This window comes from Paramormyrops kingsleyae, chromosome 23 (genome assembly GCF_048594095.1).
Source record: "Paramormyrops kingsleyae isolate MSU_618 chromosome 23, PKINGS_0.4, whole genome shotgun sequence".
Lineage (NCBI taxonomy): Eukaryota > Metazoa > Chordata > Actinopteri > Osteoglossiformes > Mormyridae > Paramormyrops > Paramormyrops kingsleyae.
The window spans coordinates 12,746,969-12,763,996 of NC_132819.1; the positions used below are offsets into that span (position 1 = coordinate 12,746,969).

General features: G+C 39.4%; 8 long non-coding RNA genes across 8 annotated transcripts; 2 read left to right on the top strand and 6 right to left on the bottom strand.

Moving 5' to 3' along the window:
* Nucleotides 1–19: 19 nt before the first annotated feature.
* Nucleotides 20–1,241, bottom strand: LOC140581862 (uncharacterized). Its single transcript, XR_011984905.1, has 2 exons — nucleotides 885–1,241; nucleotides 20–773 (listed from the first exon to the last, which is right to left on the bottom strand). It is a non-coding gene; the product is annotated as an uncharacterized lncRNA (long non-coding RNA).
* A 2,671-nt stretch (nucleotides 1,242–3,912) lies between these two features.
* Nucleotides 3,913–4,674, bottom strand: LOC140581860 (uncharacterized). Its single transcript, XR_011984903.1, has 3 exons — nucleotides 4,555–4,674; nucleotides 4,363–4,408; nucleotides 3,913–4,203 (listed from the first exon to the last, which is right to left on the bottom strand). It is a non-coding gene; the product is annotated as an uncharacterized lncRNA (long non-coding RNA).
* Nucleotides 4,675–5,846: 1,172 nt separating this feature from the next.
* Nucleotides 5,847–6,585, top strand: LOC140581866 (uncharacterized). The gene is made up of 2 exons (XR_011984909.1): nucleotides 5,847–6,123; nucleotides 6,244–6,585. It is a non-coding gene; the product is annotated as an uncharacterized lncRNA (long non-coding RNA).
* Nucleotides 6,221–8,106, bottom strand: LOC140581863 (uncharacterized). The gene is made up of 2 exons (XR_011984906.1): nucleotides 6,933–8,106; nucleotides 6,221–6,821 (listed from the first exon to the last, which is right to left on the bottom strand). It is a non-coding gene; the product is annotated as an uncharacterized lncRNA (long non-coding RNA).
* Nucleotides 8,107–9,873: 1,767 nt separating this feature from the next.
* On the bottom strand, nucleotides 9,874–10,634 carry LOC140581859 (uncharacterized). The gene is made up of 3 exons (XR_011984902.1): nucleotides 10,517–10,634; nucleotides 10,325–10,370; nucleotides 9,874–10,165 (listed from the first exon to the last, which is right to left on the bottom strand). It is a non-coding gene; the product is annotated as an uncharacterized lncRNA (long non-coding RNA).
* A 616-nt stretch (nucleotides 10,635–11,250) lies between these two features.
* Nucleotides 11,251–13,536, top strand: LOC140581865 (uncharacterized). The gene is made up of 2 exons (XR_011984908.1): nucleotides 11,251–12,094; nucleotides 12,215–13,536. It is a non-coding gene; the product is annotated as an uncharacterized lncRNA (long non-coding RNA).
* LOC140581864 (uncharacterized) lies at nucleotides 12,192–13,828 on the bottom strand. The gene is made up of 2 exons (XR_011984907.1): nucleotides 12,904–13,828; nucleotides 12,192–12,792 (listed from the first exon to the last, which is right to left on the bottom strand). It is a non-coding gene; the product is annotated as an uncharacterized lncRNA (long non-coding RNA).
* Nucleotides 13,829–15,844: 2,016 nt separating this feature from the next.
* On the bottom strand, nucleotides 15,845–16,603 carry LOC140581861 (uncharacterized). Its single transcript, XR_011984904.1, has 3 exons — nucleotides 16,485–16,603; nucleotides 16,295–16,340; nucleotides 15,845–16,135 (listed from the first exon to the last, which is right to left on the bottom strand). It is a non-coding gene; the product is annotated as an uncharacterized lncRNA (long non-coding RNA).
* Nucleotides 16,604–17,028: the final 425 nt, after the last annotated feature.

Consider the following 17,028-nt stretch of genomic DNA (forward strand, 5'->3'; position numbering starts at 1 on the left):
GAGGCAGTTGCTTTGCTCGTGAAAGGGATAACACTTTTTATTAGCCACAAGAAAAAGAAAAAGAACGAGATCCGTTTGCCGCCGAGATAACAAAAAACCTTGACCGGAAGTGAAACAAGCCTTCGGAATAAGAGCACATCTGCCCTGAGAATTCTGATCACTAAGAACCCGCTACATTATTATTATTTATTTCAGATAAATAAAATTATTACATGGAGCATTTGTGCTCTAATTAGGGTGGAGGTAGCAATTCAGGTCCCAGCTCCTGAAGGTCGGGTCCCGGTGAAGGTCCAGAACCAATCCCTCAATGACCTCAGTGTCCAAGTCCTTCATTGTAGCCTGAAGTACTGTCCATTCAGATTGGGGGATGTCATTCAGGAACTGCAGGTCACTGAAGTTCCAGTCGTTTTGGGAGGGAGCAGCGTTACACTGCTGCTGCTCACCATTCCGCACCATCACTTCTTCCTTTTCTCTGCCATCTCTCCTGGCTTGTTGGACCTCACTCTGGGCTCCTGCTTCAGCGCTGAATTTTCTTTTACCCCCAGCTAATCTAGTGCTGGTTCCCTGTGCAGCAGGTCTTTTAGCCTCCATTTTATAACTTCCTGAGTCGTGGGCCCAGTACTCAGCAGTCCCGTTTGTCACTTCCATCAGCCTCCTGTATTTTGATCCGAAGCTGTTTGGATTCCTTCTGTGACATCTCTTCCTTTTCTTGGGAGGGTTCTTTACCACCGAGGTGCTGCTAGGTGGCAGAGATTGAAGGGCGGCTCCATTGCCTTGAAGAGGAAAACAGAATTTTCTCTTTAAATTTCAATCCAAAGTGTTGAAAAATATCACACAAAAAAGTCCATATAACAAAGCATATGTGAAAATTAATATATACTTGCCATTGCCTTGGTACAATAATTTGCAATGGAACAATCCAAATGTATTCTGATGATCCATAATCCTTGCCAAAGACACCTTCAACCTTCAAAGTGAAAATTAGAATGATGAGATTTAACTGCCAGCTGGCTTTTTATAGGAATCATGGAACTACTGCGTTCTAGAACGCGCCACATTAACTACCGTGTTGACCCTAATATAAGATGTTTCTTTCCCTCAAATATTTTTGAAAAAGTGCTGTCGTCTTATATTCTAGACAAAAAACTAAATACGATATTTTTAACGATTGTTTTGAGGTACCGTAACATAGATTTGCCATAATATTTCTAACGTGAGTGTGAGAACCTGAAGTCATGAGTGTCACGCCAGATACGTGAGAGTTGGCAACTCTGGCAATACGTGTTATTAGCGTGTATCTCTGCAAAACATTTCTTACTCTCTACATGTGGGTCTGCTGCATCGAAAACATTCTGCGCCCTCAAGGCTTGTGGAGCTTGTAATGTTCATTATCTATTTTGCAGTTTTAGCTGTTTTAATACGCTTATTTGAACCTGATTGCTTGTGGTTGCTGGTTAACGTATATGTTATATGCTCTTGTCAAATAAAATAATTTTTCTTTATAAAGGTAAGGTTTGGTATTACAAAAACTTTTTTCTAAAATTTTGTCAAAAAGTCTGTGTGTGTGTGGGGTCGTTTTATAATCGCAGTCGTTTTATATTCGGGTCAAAACGGTATTAATCTAACTATTAGGATGTGTTATAACGCTATCTGTAATAATTATCTGGCTAGAATTTGTACTCACCAAATCACAAGACTTTGTTACCTTTGCAAAAATACAATTATATCTGGCCATTCGTTAGAAATTCAGCCTAGCTGCACTTAAGTCTGCTTGACACATGTGTTCTTGTATTGTACTTTTTTACTTACTTTTGTCCTGAGCAACATACTGTATAAGCATCTGGGTAAATAATTAATTGTAAATGTATAAAGTCTTAAATCATAACTGGTTCAAGTTCAGAAATGTAATATAATCTTGAGTCTGCAGTCTCTTTCTAAATTGCAGGATTAGTATATTTTAAATGACCATACATGACCTACCGTACACTGAAACTGGCCAGGGATGCGTTTCCCGACACTGGGGAAAGATAACAAACGACGTAGGTGAAGCACGAGTGAGATTTGCCAATGTTTCCCCAAACCCTTAGCTATTCCAGATTTAATGAACAAACTTAAAGTAGATCTTTGTTGGCTCCACCCCACACTCCACATGAGAAAAGCACAGACTGCCGCTAACAGAAACCCACTAGATCCCACTAGAGCTGTCATGATCACTCGATTAAACTCGATTATTAAAAAGCATGGATTGAAATTTTCTTTCTCGATTACTTGGCAATATGGCAAAAGGAAGAGCCGAATTGTGTATGATGGTCCAAAAGAGGTCATGGGAGACACTTTCTTCCTCTATGCAGCTGCTAAGTGTTACAACCCAGACTCTAGGGCAGCCACAGAAAAGAGGAATACATACATTAACAAGAAATTTCAGTTTCCGTTTCTTATTTATTTGCCCCAAATTAAAAATCAATATAGGCAAGGTCAGGAGGGAAAAGTAAATACAACCAGAAATGGGGATTAACTGTGTAAAGGAATGTCTGGTATACAGCAATGAAGAAGACATGCACAAACACTTAAATCAAACTGACCAAAAGCAAAGGAGTAAAGAACAAAGGGATCCCCAAGTTCTATCAAATGCTGATTTAAGACTTGGAGACTCATGTAGGCTCAGGTGGACACACTGAGTGCCTCACCTTCAATCGCCTTAAAGACACAAGTAAAGCAAGATGAACCACATCACAAGGGATGTTGGCACCTGTGGTGAGCTGGTAGTGGGAGTAAGATTTTGTTAATATTATAAAGATGATAGTAGCAGCACCTTTATATTAGTTTGTGTCAGGATCGGCCCCTACTTTGTCCTGTTCTGTCATTCCCCGTTTCACCAGCAGGTGCAGTTGGCCATCTTGTCTGTTCCTGTGCTTTTCTGTGTTTAGTACCTTCACAATCCCTAATGTTTTCCACTGCTCCCTGACAGCTGCATGGCTGAATGGGATGAGCATGCAGCTGAGTAACCGCATCTTTAGCCATTGTGGGTTCATGGTTAGTCAGGCACCAGCCTCAGCTTCCCTAGACGTGTTATTCTGTTGCACCTTCTTAATTATGTTATTGTGTTTATGTATTTCTGTATTAAACCTTGCTTCCATATCTTTGTTCCTGGTTATCCTTGTTTGTACCTAGTGTTGCAGTAGTATTCTGTAACCCCAGTTCCTAATATCTCCTGGTGTTTGAGTCCTTAGTGTTTAGTGATTGTTAATTGTCTTCCAACTCCCAGTCCCTTGTATTTGGTTAAATGGTAATGGTTGACACCTGTCTCTTGTTGAGACCTGGTTATCTTTGCATATATATGCCTGCCCTTGCTCTGTTTTGCTGTGGCTCATTGCAAGTGTTATGAGTGAATGTTACATAGTTGGCTCCCATTGGGACTTAACCCACCTTCAATGAGAGTCAGGTATTTGGAATTAGGGGTGAAGCAGTCATTGAGAGCTGGTCCAAAACAGAAGTTTAGACAGGTGGTTGTTGTCCGTGGTGCTGACTGAAGCTGGCAGCCACCTATCTTTGGGCAGGAGCGGTTATGGCGTCCAGGTTTCAGATACAGCGTTGTGACATTAATATGTACATGCTTACCATACATTATATATTTAAAGAAGAAAACTCACAGCATGGCATTTCCCATTTGTTGTTTTAAATTTGGTTTGTATGCGCAAATGCATAAATCAAGACCAAAGTATGCAGTTTTATTCAGATTTTGTCAGTAGTGAAATTTCAAGAAGAAATCCTAACTGGTGTTCAGACTGAATTTAAAGATGCTTTTATACCAAATTTTGGAACCAGAAAGGCACTTTCACATCGAAGTTTTGGAACTGGTCCTTGTTTAGAAATATATGCATAGATATGGAGATACAAAAAAATGTAACAAAATACAAAAAAAAAAAATTGCCTTTTATTTTATTGCCGTGAAGATGACAGGTCTGGCAACCACAGTCTGACAAAAGTGCCCAAAGGAACTAGCACTTTATGCAGCAAAAACATGCAGACAATGCTCTGGACAACATTTCACGGAGTCTTCTCAAAAGTGAATGCCCCTCTGTTTTCGTGGAGCTTTTGCACTCTTCTTCTGTTTCCTGGTCGAAATCAGGCAAAAGAACCAAGCGTGCAGATTCGAATTTTAAATTCTCCTCATCATTGTCCAGTAGCATGGCGCGTTCACTCCTGAAATCCACAGAACACTCTTTAGGAATAGTAACATGCTTGAGTTAAACTAAAAATTAAACCTAATCAACAACCATATTACAAAAGAGATCAGCTTCAGGCACCCTACTCCTCAACTGCATTACATGTTATAAGTACAGAACAGAGCAAAGAACTTACTCATCCAGCGTGATGTCAGTGAGCCCATAATCTAATGGGAAGGATCCTAATGGGAAAAATCATATCAAATAATTTGAACATTGTCATCAGCCATCATAAAAGCATTTTAAACTGATACCTGCACATTCTAAAATATGAACATTATTTAAAAAAAAAAAATCCCAATCCATAAAGTGAAATAAGAAAACTTACCTTCATTAACATCCCTGTTAATGATGCAGCAGCTTGATAGTCGCATGCCCATTTTAGATGAGAGAAGTTTGCAAAGTGAGTCCCTTCGAGTTCCAACTCACCCTTTTATAGTAAGCCACCAGGTAAGAAAAACACGTCAGAATGACGTAAAAATGTGTCCTGCATACGCTGCAAAGGGTATGTTGATGTTTAAATCAAAATATGCAAATGAGGCCTTCATTTTGACTATCGCGATAAAACAGGCTTTTAGTACAAATTCCGGAAAATGTGTGGCCCTGTGGCCTTGATATGTACCGAGATACTTAAGAGATAACGCATTAACACGGTGGGTGCGTGTTTTAAATTCATACCGCATTATTATTTCTTTGATCACGTTAATGCATGCCGTATTTTGTTGCCTAAATTGGAGAATTATATGAGCATAGATTTTAATAGTTCTCCAGTAGACTTGTGTTTTTGAAGCCATTTGTCAAATGGATTTAAGATTTTAGATCGATCATGCGATTAGGATTAAATAGTGTTTGAATCCGCGAGTTGAGTACATGGGTTTTTTTGCAGTTTAAAGTCCGACACGCAACGGTTTATTTTTTGAATGATTTTTTAATTTAAATGAATGGCTTGCAGTCCATTCATAAACTGACTTTTGAAAAAGTTCTTAATGTGTAATGGCAACGTTAAGGTAATTTAGCTTAAGGAAAAAGTGGCTGGAAGTAAAAAAAAAAAAATCTTACCCGATCGGTAAAATTTACCGGCATGATAAATGATAAATGGGTGAATGTTAGTTAAACTGCTTGGGATATTATTAGGGGCTGGTGAGCGTTGCAGTCATAATCTAGGACTATTTTTTCTGGGATCGTTTGTATAGTTCTCCACTTGAGAAATGCCTTTCGGTCACGATATGCCCAGTTAGGATGTATGTTATTCTTTTCTGAATCTGCAGAGCAGGTGGAGACCACACCGCTTGCGTTACTGCTGTTATCTTTCTACATTGAGTTTGCCTTCAGTAACAGATCGTACGATTTTATTTAATTATAAATATAATTCATATTTAGTTTAGACGTACATGGCATGGTGGTATTGCATGCGTTTGCAGTTTGCGTGTTCTCCCCGTATCATTGTGGGGTTTCTTCTGTGAGTGTGCCCTGCAATGGGTTGGCGCCCCATCCTTGGTTGTTTCTGCCTTTTGCCCAGAGCCTCTAGGATAGGCTCCGGACTCCCCACAGCACAGAATAGGACAAGTAGTTACAGAAAATAGATGGATGGATTTAGTTTAGACAAAGAAAGCTCAATAAGTGTGTGCTCAATTGTAATAATTAAAATAATGGTCCATTGCACTACATGCTAGCTAACTGGGCTAACCGCGACCGTTTACACAAACAAAACACTTAACCATTAAAAACTTTAATTTCCCCATTAACCTCATTTTACCAACCTTGTAATAAAATAGCATTTAGGTCTGATAGTGTTTACTGCTTGAGAATGTCTCTGAAGGTATAATTGAGACACACCTGTGCAGCTGGGGACTCATTGGATGTTATTTTCACCTGCCTGCTGCTTTCACAGACCATGGTACGTACATCACACAGCACATCTGTGGACCATGCCTTCATCCAGGCCAGTGTTATTTTTTAGATATATTGCATAATTAAAAAACATCACTCTGTAATGTGTTATTATTATTTATTTCAGATAAATAAAATTATTACGTGGAGCATCTGTGCTCTAATTAGGGTGGAGGTAGCAACTCAGGTCCCAGCTCCTGAAGGTCGGGTCCCGGTGAAGGTCCAGAACCAATCCCTCAATGACAGCAGTGTCCAAGTCCTTCAGTGTAGCCTGAAGTACTGTCCATTCAGATTGGGGGACGTCATTCAGGAACTCCAGGTCACCGGAGTTCCAGTCATTTTGGGAGGGAGCAGCGTTACACTGCTGCTGCTCACCATTCCGCACCATCACTTCTTCCTTTTCTCTGACATCTCTCCTGTCTTGTTGGACCTCACTCTGGACTCCTGCTTCAGCACTGTATTTTCTTTTCCCACCAGCTAATCTAGTGCTGGTTCCCTGTGCAGCAGGTCTTTTAGCCTCCATGTTATTACTTCCTGAGTCGTGGGCCCAGTACTCAGCAGTCCCGTTTGTTACTTCCATCAGCCTCCTGTATTTTGATCCGAAGCTGTTTGGATTCCTTCTGTGACATCTCTTCCTTTTCTTGGGAGGGTTCTTTACCACCGAGGTGCTGCTAGGTGGCAGAGATTGTAGGGCGGCTCCATTGCCTTGTAGAGGAAAACAGAATTTTCTCTTTAAATTTCAATCCAAAGTGTTGAAAAATATCACACAAAAAAGTCCATGTAACAAAACATATGTGAAAATTAATATATACTTGCCATTGCCTTGGTAAAATAATTTGCAATGGAACAATCCAAATGTATTCTGATGATCCATAATCCTTGCCAAAGACACCTTCAACCTTCAAAGTGAAAATTAGAATGATGAGATTTAACTGCCAGCTGGCTTTTTATAGGAATCATGGAACTACTGCGTTCTAGAACGCGCCACCTTAACTACCGTGTTGACCCTAATATAAGATGTTTCTTTCCCTCAAATATGTTTGAAAAAGTGCTGTCGTCTTATATTCGGGGTCTAGACAAAAAACTAAATACGATATTTTTAACGATTGTTTTCAGGTACCGTAACATAGATTTGCCATAATATTTCTTACGTGAGCGTGAGAATCTGAAGTCATGAGTGTCACGCCAGATACGTGAGAGTTGGCAACTCTGGCAATACGTGTTATTAGCGTGTATCTCTGCAAAACATTTCTTACTCTCTACATGTGGGTCTGCTGCATCGAAAACATTCTCCGCCCTCAAGGCTTGTGGAGTTTGTAATGTTCATTATCTTTTTTGCAGTGTTAGCTGTTTTAATACGCTTATTTGAACCTGATTGCTTGTGGTTGCTGGTTAACGTATATGTTATATGCTGTTGTCAAATAAAATTATTTTTCTTTATAAAGGTAAGGTTTGGTATTACAAAAACTTTTTTCTAAAATTTTGTCAAAAAGTGTGTGTGTGTGTGGTGTCAACATTTGTACTCACCAAATCACAAGACTTTGTTACCTTTGCAAAAATACAACTATATCTGGCCATTCATTAGAAATTCAGCCTAGCTGCACTTAAGTCTGCTTGACACATGTGTTCTTGTATTGTACTTTTTTACTTACTTTTGTCCTGAGCAACATATAAGCATCTGGGTAAATAATTAATTGTAAATGTATAAAGTCTTAAATCATAACTGGTTCAAGTTCAGAAATGTAATACAATCTTGAGTCTGCAGTCTCTTTCTAAATTGTGCAGGATTAGTATATTTTAAATGACCATACATGACCTACCGTACACTGAAACTGGCCAGGGATGCGTTTCCCGACACTGGGGAAAGATAACAAACGACGTAGGTGAAGCACGAGTGAGATTTGCCAATGTTTCCCCAAACCCTTAGCTATTCCAGATTTAATGAACAAACTTAAAGTAGATCTTTGTTGGCTCCACCCCAGCCTCCACATGAGAAAAGCACAGACTGCCGCTAACAGAAACCCACTAGATCCCACTAGAGCTGTCATGATCACTCGATTAAACTCAATTATTAAAAAGCATGGATTGAAATTTTCTTTCTCGATTACTTGGCAATATGGCAAAAGGAAGAGCCGAATTGTGTATGATGGTCCAAAAGAGGTCATGGGAGACACTTTCTTCCTCTATGCAGCTGCTAAGTGTTACAACCCAGACTCTAGGGCAGCCACAGAAAAGAGGAATACATACATTAACAAGAAATTTCAGTTTCCGTTTCTTATTTATTTGCCCCAAATTAAAAATCAATATAGGCAAGGTCAGGAGGGAAAAGTTAATACAACCAGAAATGGGGATTAACTGTGTAAAGGAATGTCTGATATACAGCAATGAAGAAGACATGCACAAACACTTAAATCAAACTGACCAAAAGCAAAGGAGTAAAGAACAAAGGGATCCCCAAGTTCTATCAAATGCTGATTTAAGACTTGGAGACTCAGGTAGACTCAGGTGGACACACTGAGTGCCTCACGTTCAATCGCCTTAAAGACACAAGTAAAGCAAGATGAACCACATCACAAGGGATGCTGGCACCTGTGGTGAGCTGGTAGTGGGAGTAAGATTTTGTTAATATTATAAAGATGATAGTAGCAGCACCTTTATATTAGTTTGTGTCAGGATCGGCCCCTACTTTGTCCTGTTCTGTCATTCCCCGTTTCACCAGCAGGTGCAGTTGGCCATCTTGTCTGTTCCTGTGCTTTTCTGTGTTTAGTACCTTCACAATCCCTAATGTTTTCCACTGCTCCCTGACAGCTGCATGGCTGAATGGGATGAGCATGCAGCTGAGTAACCGCATCTTTAGCCATTGTGGGTTCATGGTTAGTCAGGCACCAGCCTCAGCTTCCCTAGACGTGTTATTCTGTTGCACCTTCTTAATTATGTTATTGTGTTTATGTATTTCTGTATTAAACCTTGCTTCCATATCTTTGTTCCTGGTTATCCTTGTTTGTACCTAGTGTTGCAGTAGTATTCTGTAACCCCAGTTCCTAATATCTCCTGGTGTTTGAGTCCTTAGTGTTTAGTGATTGTTAATTGTCTTCCAACTCCCAGTCCCTTGTATTTGGTTAAATGGTAATGGTTGATACCTGTCTCTTGTTGAGACCTGGTTATCTTTGCATATATATGCCTGCCCTTGCTCTGTTTTGCTGTGGCTCATTGCAAGTGTTATGAGTGAATGTTACATAATTGGCTCCCATTGGGACTTGACTTAACCCACCTTCAATGAGACTCAGGTATCTGGAATTAGGGGTGAAGCAGTCATTGAGAGCTGGTCCAAAACAGAAGTTTAGACAGGTGGTTGTTGTCCGTGGTGCTGACTGAAGCTGGCAGCCACCTATCTTTGGGCAGGAGCGGTTATGGCGTCCAGGTTTCAGATACAGCGTTGTGACATTAATATGTACATGCTTACCATACATTATATATTTAAAGAAGAAAACTCACAGCATGGCATTTCCCATTTGTTGTTTTAAATTTGGTTTGTATGCGCAAATGCATAAATCAAGACCAAAGTATGCAGTTTTATTCAGATTTTGTCAGTAGTGAAATTTCAAGAAGAAATCCTAACTGGTGTTCAGACTGAATTTAAAGATGCTTTTATACCAAATTTTGGAACCAGAAAGGCACTTTCACATCGAAGTTCTGGAACTGGTCCTTGTTTAGAAATATATGCATAGATATGGAGATACAAAAAAATGTAACAAAATACAAAAAAAAAAAAATTGCCTTTTATTTTATTGCCGTGAAGATGACAGGTCTGGCAACCACAGTCTGACAAAAGTGCCCAAAGGAACTAGCACTTTATGCAGCAAAAACATGCAGACAATGCTCTGGACAACATTTCACGGAGTCTTCTCAAAAGTGAATGCCCCTCTGTTTTCGTGGAGCTTTTGCACTCTTCTTCTGTTTCCTGGTCGAAATCAGGCAAAAGAACCAAGCGTGCAGATTCGAATTTTAAATTCTCCTCATCATTGTCCAGTAGCATGGCGCGTTCACTCCTGAAATCCACAGAACACTCTTTAGGAATAGTAACATGCTTGAGTTAAACTAAAAATTAAACCTAATCAACAACCATATTACAAAAGAGATCAGCTTCAGGCACCCTACTCCTCAACTGCATTACATGTTATAAGTACAGAACAGAGCGAAGAACTTACTCATCCAGCGTGATGTCAGTGAGCCCATAATCTAATGGGAAGGATCCTAATGGGAAAAATCATATCAAATAATTTGAACATTGTCATCAGCCATCATAAAAGCATTTTAAACTGATACCTGCACATTCTAAAATATGAACATTATTTAAAAAAAAAAAATCCCAATCCATAAAGTGAAATAAGAAAACTTACCTTCATTAACATCCCTGTTAATGATGCAGCAGCTTGATAGTCGCATGCCCATTTTAGATGAGAGAAGTTTGCAAAGTGAGTCCCTTCGAGTTCCAACTCACCCTTTTATAGTAAGCCACCAGGTAAGAAAAACACGTCAGAATGACGTAAAAATGTGTCCTGCATACGCTGCAAAGGGTATGTTGATGTTTAAATCAAAATATGCAAATGAGGCCTTCATTTTGACTATCGCGATAAAACAGGCTTTTAGTACAAATTCCGGAAAATGTGTGGCCCTGTGGCCTTGATATGTACCGAGATACTTAAGAGATAACGCATTAACACGGTGGGTGCGTGTTTTAAATTCATACTGCATTATTATTTCTTTGATCACGTTAATGCATGCCGTATTTTGTTGCCTAAATTGGAGAATTATATGAGCATAGATTTTAATAGTTCTCCAGTAGACTTGTGTTTTTGAAGCCATTTGTCAAATGGATTTAAGATTTTAGATCGATCATGCGATTAGGATTAAATAGTGTTTGAATCCGCGAGTTGAGTACATGGGTTTTTTTGCAGTTTAAAGTCCGACACGCAACGGTTTATTTTTTTAATGATTTTTTAATTTAAATGAATGGCTTGCAGTCCATTCATAAACTGACTTTTGAAAAAGTTCTTAATGTGTAATGGCAACGTTAAGGTAATTTAGCTTAAGGAAAAAGTGGCTGGAAGTAAAAAAAAAAAAAATCTTACCCGATCGGTAAAATTTACCGGCATGATAAATGATAAATGGGTGAATGTTAGTTAAACTGCTTGGGATATTATTATGGGCTGGTGAGCGTTGCAGTCATAATCTAGGACTATTTTTTCTGGGATCGTTTGTATAGTTCTCCACTTGAGAAATGCCTTTCGGTCACGATATGCCCAGTTAGGATGTATGTTATTCTTTTCTGAATCTGCAGAGCAGGTGGAGACCACACCGCTTGCGTTACTGCTGTTATCTTTCTACATTGAGTTTGCCTTCAGTAACAGATCGTACGATTTTATTTAATTATAAATATAATTCATATTTAGTTTAGACGTACATGGCATGGTGGTATTGCATGCGTTTGCAGTTTGCGTGTTCTCCCCGTATCATTGTGGGGTTTCTTCTGTGAGTGTGCCCTGCAATGGGTTGGCGCCCCATCCTTGGTTGTTTCTGCCTTTTGCCCAGAGCCTCTAGGATAGGCTCCGGACTCCCCACAGCACAGAATAGGACAAGTAGTTACAGAAAATAGATGGATGGATTTAGTTTAGACAAAGAAAGCTCAATAAGTGTGTGCTCAATTGTAATAATTAAAATAATGGTCCATTGCACTACATGCTAGCTAACTGGGCTAACTCGCTAACCGCGACCGTTTACACAAACAAAACACTTAACCATTAAAAACTTTAATTTCCCCATTAACCTCATTTTACCAACCTTGTAATAAAATAGCATTTAGGTCTGATAGTGTTTACTGCTTGAGAATGTCTCTGAAGGTATAATTGAGACACACCTGTGCAGCTGGGGACTCATTGGATGTTATTTTCACCTGCCTGCTGCTTTCACAGACCATGGTACGTACATCACACAGCACATCTGTGGACCATGCCTTCATCCAGGCCAGTGTTATTTTTTAGATATATTGCATAATTAAAAAACATCACTCTGTAATGTGTTATTATTATTTATTTCAGATAAATAAAATTATTACGTGGAGCATCTGTGCTCTAATTAGGGTGGAGGTAGCAACTCAGGTCCCAGCTCCTGAAGGTCGGGTCCCGGTGAAGGTCCAGAACCAATCCCTCAATGACAGCAGTGTCCAAGTCCTTCAGTGTAGCCTGAAGTACTGTCCATTCAGATTGGGGGACGTCATTCAGGAACTCCAGGTCACAGGAGTTCCAGTCATTTTGGGAGGGAGCAGCGTTACACTGCTGCTGCTCACCATTCCGCACCATCACTTCTTCCTTTTCTCTGACATCTCTCCTGTCTTGTTGGACCTCACTCTGGACTCCTGCTTCAGCACTGTATTTTCTTTTACCCCCAGCTAATCTAGTGCTGGTTCCCTGTGCAGCAGGTCTTTTAGCCTCCATGTTGTTACTTGCCATGTCGTGGGCCCAGTACTCAGCAGTCCCGTTTGTCACTTCCATCAGCCTCCTGTATTTTGATCCGAAGCTGTTTGGATTCCTTTTGTGACATCTCTTCCTTTTCTTGGGAGGGTTCTTTACCACCGAGGTGCTGCTAGGTGGCAGCGATTGAAGGGCGGCTCCATTGCCTTGTAGAGGAAAACAGAATTTTCTCTTTAAATTTCAATCCAAAGTGTTGAAAAATATCACACAAAAAAGTCCATGTAACAAAACATATGTGAAAATTAATATATACTTGCCATTGCCTTGGTAAAATAATTTGCAATGGAACAATCCAAATGTATTCTGATGATCCATAATCCTTGCCAAAGACACCTTCAACCTTCAAAGTGAAAATTAGAATGATGAGATTTAACTGCCAGCTGGCTTTTTATAGGAATCATGGAACCACTGCGTTCTAGAACGCGCCACCTTAACTACCGTGTTGACCCTAATATAAGATGTTTCTTTCCCTCAAATATGTTTGAAAAAGTGCTGTCGTCTTATATTCGGGGTCTAGACAAAAAACTAAATACGATATTTTTAACGATTGTTTTCAGGTACCGTAACATAGATTTGCCATAATATTTCTTACGTGAGCGTGAGAATCTGAAGTCATGAGTGTCACGCCAGATACGTGAGAGTTGGCAACTCTGGCAATACGTGTTATTAGCGTGTATCTCTGCAAAACATTTCTTACTCTCTACATGTGGGTCTGCTGCATCGAAAACATTCTCCGCCCTCAAGGCTTGTGGAGTTTGTAATGTTCATTATCTATTTTGCAGTGTTAGCTGTTTTAATACGCTTATTTGAACCTGATTGCTTGTGGTTGCTGGTTAACGTATATGTTATATGCTGTTGTCAAATAAAATTATTTTTCTTTATAAAGGTAAGGTTTGGTATTACAAAAACTTTTTTCTAAAATTTTGTCAAAAAGTGTGTGTGTGTGTGGTGTCAACATTTGTACTCACCAAATCACAAGACTTTGTTACCTTTGCAAAAATACAACTATATCTGGCCATTCATTAGAAATTCAGCCTAGCTGCACTTAAGTCTGCTTGACACATGTGTTCTTGTATTGTACTTTTTTACTTACTTTTGTCCTGAGCAACATATAAGCATCTGGGTAAATAATTAATTGTAAATGTATAAAGTCTTAAATCATAACTGGTTCAAGTTCAGAAATGTAATACAATCTTGAGTCTGCAGTCTCTTTCTAAATTGTGCAGGATTAGTATATTTTAAATGACCATACATGACCTACTGTACACTGAAACTAGCCAGGGATGCGTTTCCCGACACTGGGGAAAGATAACAAACGACGTAGGTGAAGCACGAGTGAGATTTGCCAATGTTTCCCCAAACCCTTAGTTATTCCAGATTTAATGAACAAACTTAAAGTAGATCTTTGTTGGCTCCACCCCACACTCCACATGAGAAAAGCACAGACTGCCGCTAACAGAAACCCACTAGATCCCACTAGAGCTGTCATGATCACTCGATTAAACTCGATTATTAAAAAGCATGGATTGAAATTTTCTTTCTCGATTACTTGGCAATATGGCAAAAGGAAGAGCCGAATTGTGTATGATGGTCCAAAAGAGGTCATGGGAGACACTTTCTTCCTCTATGCAGCTGCTAAGTGTTACAACCCAGACTCTAGGGCAGCCACAGAAAAGAGGAATACATACATTAACAAGAAATTTCAGTTTCCGTTTCTTATTTATTTGCCCCAAATTAAAAATCAATATAGGCAAGGTCAGGAGGGAAAAGTTAATACAACCAGAAATGGGGATTAACTGTGTAAAGGAATGTCTGATATACAGCAATGAAGAAGACATGCACAAACACTTAAATCAAACTGACCAAAAGCAAAGGAGTAAAGAACAAAGGGATCCCCAAGTTCTATCAAATGCTGATTTAAGACTTGGAGACTCAGGTAGGCTCAGGTGGACACACTGAGTGCCTCACCTTCAATCGCCTTAAAGACACAAGTAAAGCAAGATGAACCACATCACAAGGGATGCTGGCACCTGTGGTGAGCTGGTAGTGGGAGTAAGATTTTGTTAATATTATAAAGATGATAGTAGCAGCACCTTTATATTAGTTTGTGTCAGGATCGGCCCCTACTTTGTCCTGTTCTGTCATTCCCCGTTTCACCAGCAGGTGCAGTTGGCCATCTTGTCTGTTCCTGTGCTTTTCTGTGTTTAGTACCTTCACAATCCCTAATGTTTTCCACTGCTCCGTGACAGCTGCATGGCTGAATGGGATGAGCATGCAGCTGAGTAACCGCATCTTTAGCCATTGTGGGTTCATGGTTAGTCAGGCACCAGCCTCAGCTTCCCTAGACGTGTTATTCTGTTGCACCTTCTTAATTATGTTATTGTGTTTATGTATTTCTGTATTAAACCTTGCTTCCATATCTTTGTTCCTGGTTATCCTTGTTTGTACCTAGTGTTGCAGTAGTATTCTGTAACCCCAGTTCCTAATATCTCCTGGTGTTTGAGTCCTTAGTGTTTAGTGATTGTTAATTGTCTTCCAACTCCCAGTCCCTTGTATTTGGTTAAATGGTAATGGTTGATACCTGTCTCTTGTTGAGACCTGGTTATCTTTGCATATATATGCCTGCCCTTGCTCTGTTTTGCTGTGGCTCATTGCAAGTGTTATGAGTGAATGTTACATAATTGGCTCCCATTGGGACTTGACTTAACCCACCTTCAATGAGACTCAGGTATCTGGAATTAGGGGTGAAGCAGTCATTGAGAGCTGGTCCAAAACAGAAGTTTAGACAGGTGGTTGTTGTCCGTGGTGCTGACTGAAGCTGGCAGCCACCTATCTTTGGGCAGGAGCGGTTATGGCGTCCAGGTTTCAGATACAGCGTTGTGACATTAATATGTACATGCTTACCATACATTATATATTTAAAGAAGAAAACTCACAGCATGGCATTTCCCATTTGTTGTTTTAAATTTGGTTTGTATGCGCAAATGCATAAATCAAGACCAAAGTATGCAGTTTTATTCAGATTTTGTCAGTAGTGAAATTTCAAGAAGAAATCCTAACTGGTGTTCAGACTGAATTTAAAGATGCTTTTATACCAAATTTTGGAACCAGAAAGGCACTTTCACATCGAAGTTCTGGAACTGGTCCTTGTTTAGAAATATATGCATAGATATGGAGATACAAAAAAATGTAACAAAATACAAAAAAAAAAAATTGCCTTTTATTTTATTGCCGTGAAGATGACAGGTCTGGCAACCACAGTCTGACAAAAGTGCCCAAAGGAACTAGCACTTTATGCAGCAAAAACATGCAGACAATGCTCTGGACAACATTTCACGGAGTCTTCTCAAAAGTGAATGCCCCTCTGTTTTCGTGGAGCTTTTGCACTCTTCTTCTGTTTCCTGGTCGAAATCAGGCAAAAGAACCAAGCGTGCAGATTCGAATTTTAAATTCTCCTCATCATTGTCCAGTAGCATGGCGCGTTCACTCCTGAAATCCACAGAACACTCTTTAGGAATAGTAACATGCTTGAGTTAAACTAAAAATTAAACCTAATCAACAACCATATTACAAAAGAGATCAGCTTCAGGCACCCTACTCCTCAACTGCATTACATGTTATAAGTACAGAACAGAGCGAAGAACTTACTCATCCAGCGTGATGTCAGTGAGCCCATAATCTAATGGGAAGGATCCTAATGGGAAAAATCATATCAAATAATTTGAACATTGTCATCAGCCATCATAAAAGCATTTTAAACTGATACCTGCACATTCTAAAATATGAACATTATTAAAAAAAAAAATCCCAATCCATAAAGTGAAATAAGAAAACTTACCTTCATTAACATCCCTGTTAATGATGCAGCAGCTTGATAGTCGCATGCCCATTTTAGATGAGAGAAGTTTGCAAAGTGAGTCCCTTCGAGTTCCAACTCACCCTTTTATAGTAAGCCACCAGGTAAGAAAAACACGTCAGAATGACGTAAAAATGTGTCCTGCATACGCTGCAAAGGGTATGTTGATGTTTAAATCAAAATATGCAAATGAGGCCTTCATTTTGACTATCGCGATAAAACAGGCTTTTAGTACAAATTCCGGAAAATGTGTGGCCCTGTGGCCTTGATATGTACCGAGATACTTAAGAGATAACGCATTAACACGGTGGGTGCGTGTTTTAAATTCATACCGCATTATTATTTCTTTGATCACGTTAATGCATGCCGTATTTTGTTGCCTAAATTGGAGAATTATATGAGCATAGATTTTAATAGTTCTCCAGTAGACTTGTGTTTTTGAAGCCATTTGTCAAATGGATTTAAGATTTTAGATTGATCATGCGATTAGGATTAAATAGTGTTTGAATACGCGAGTTGAGTACAT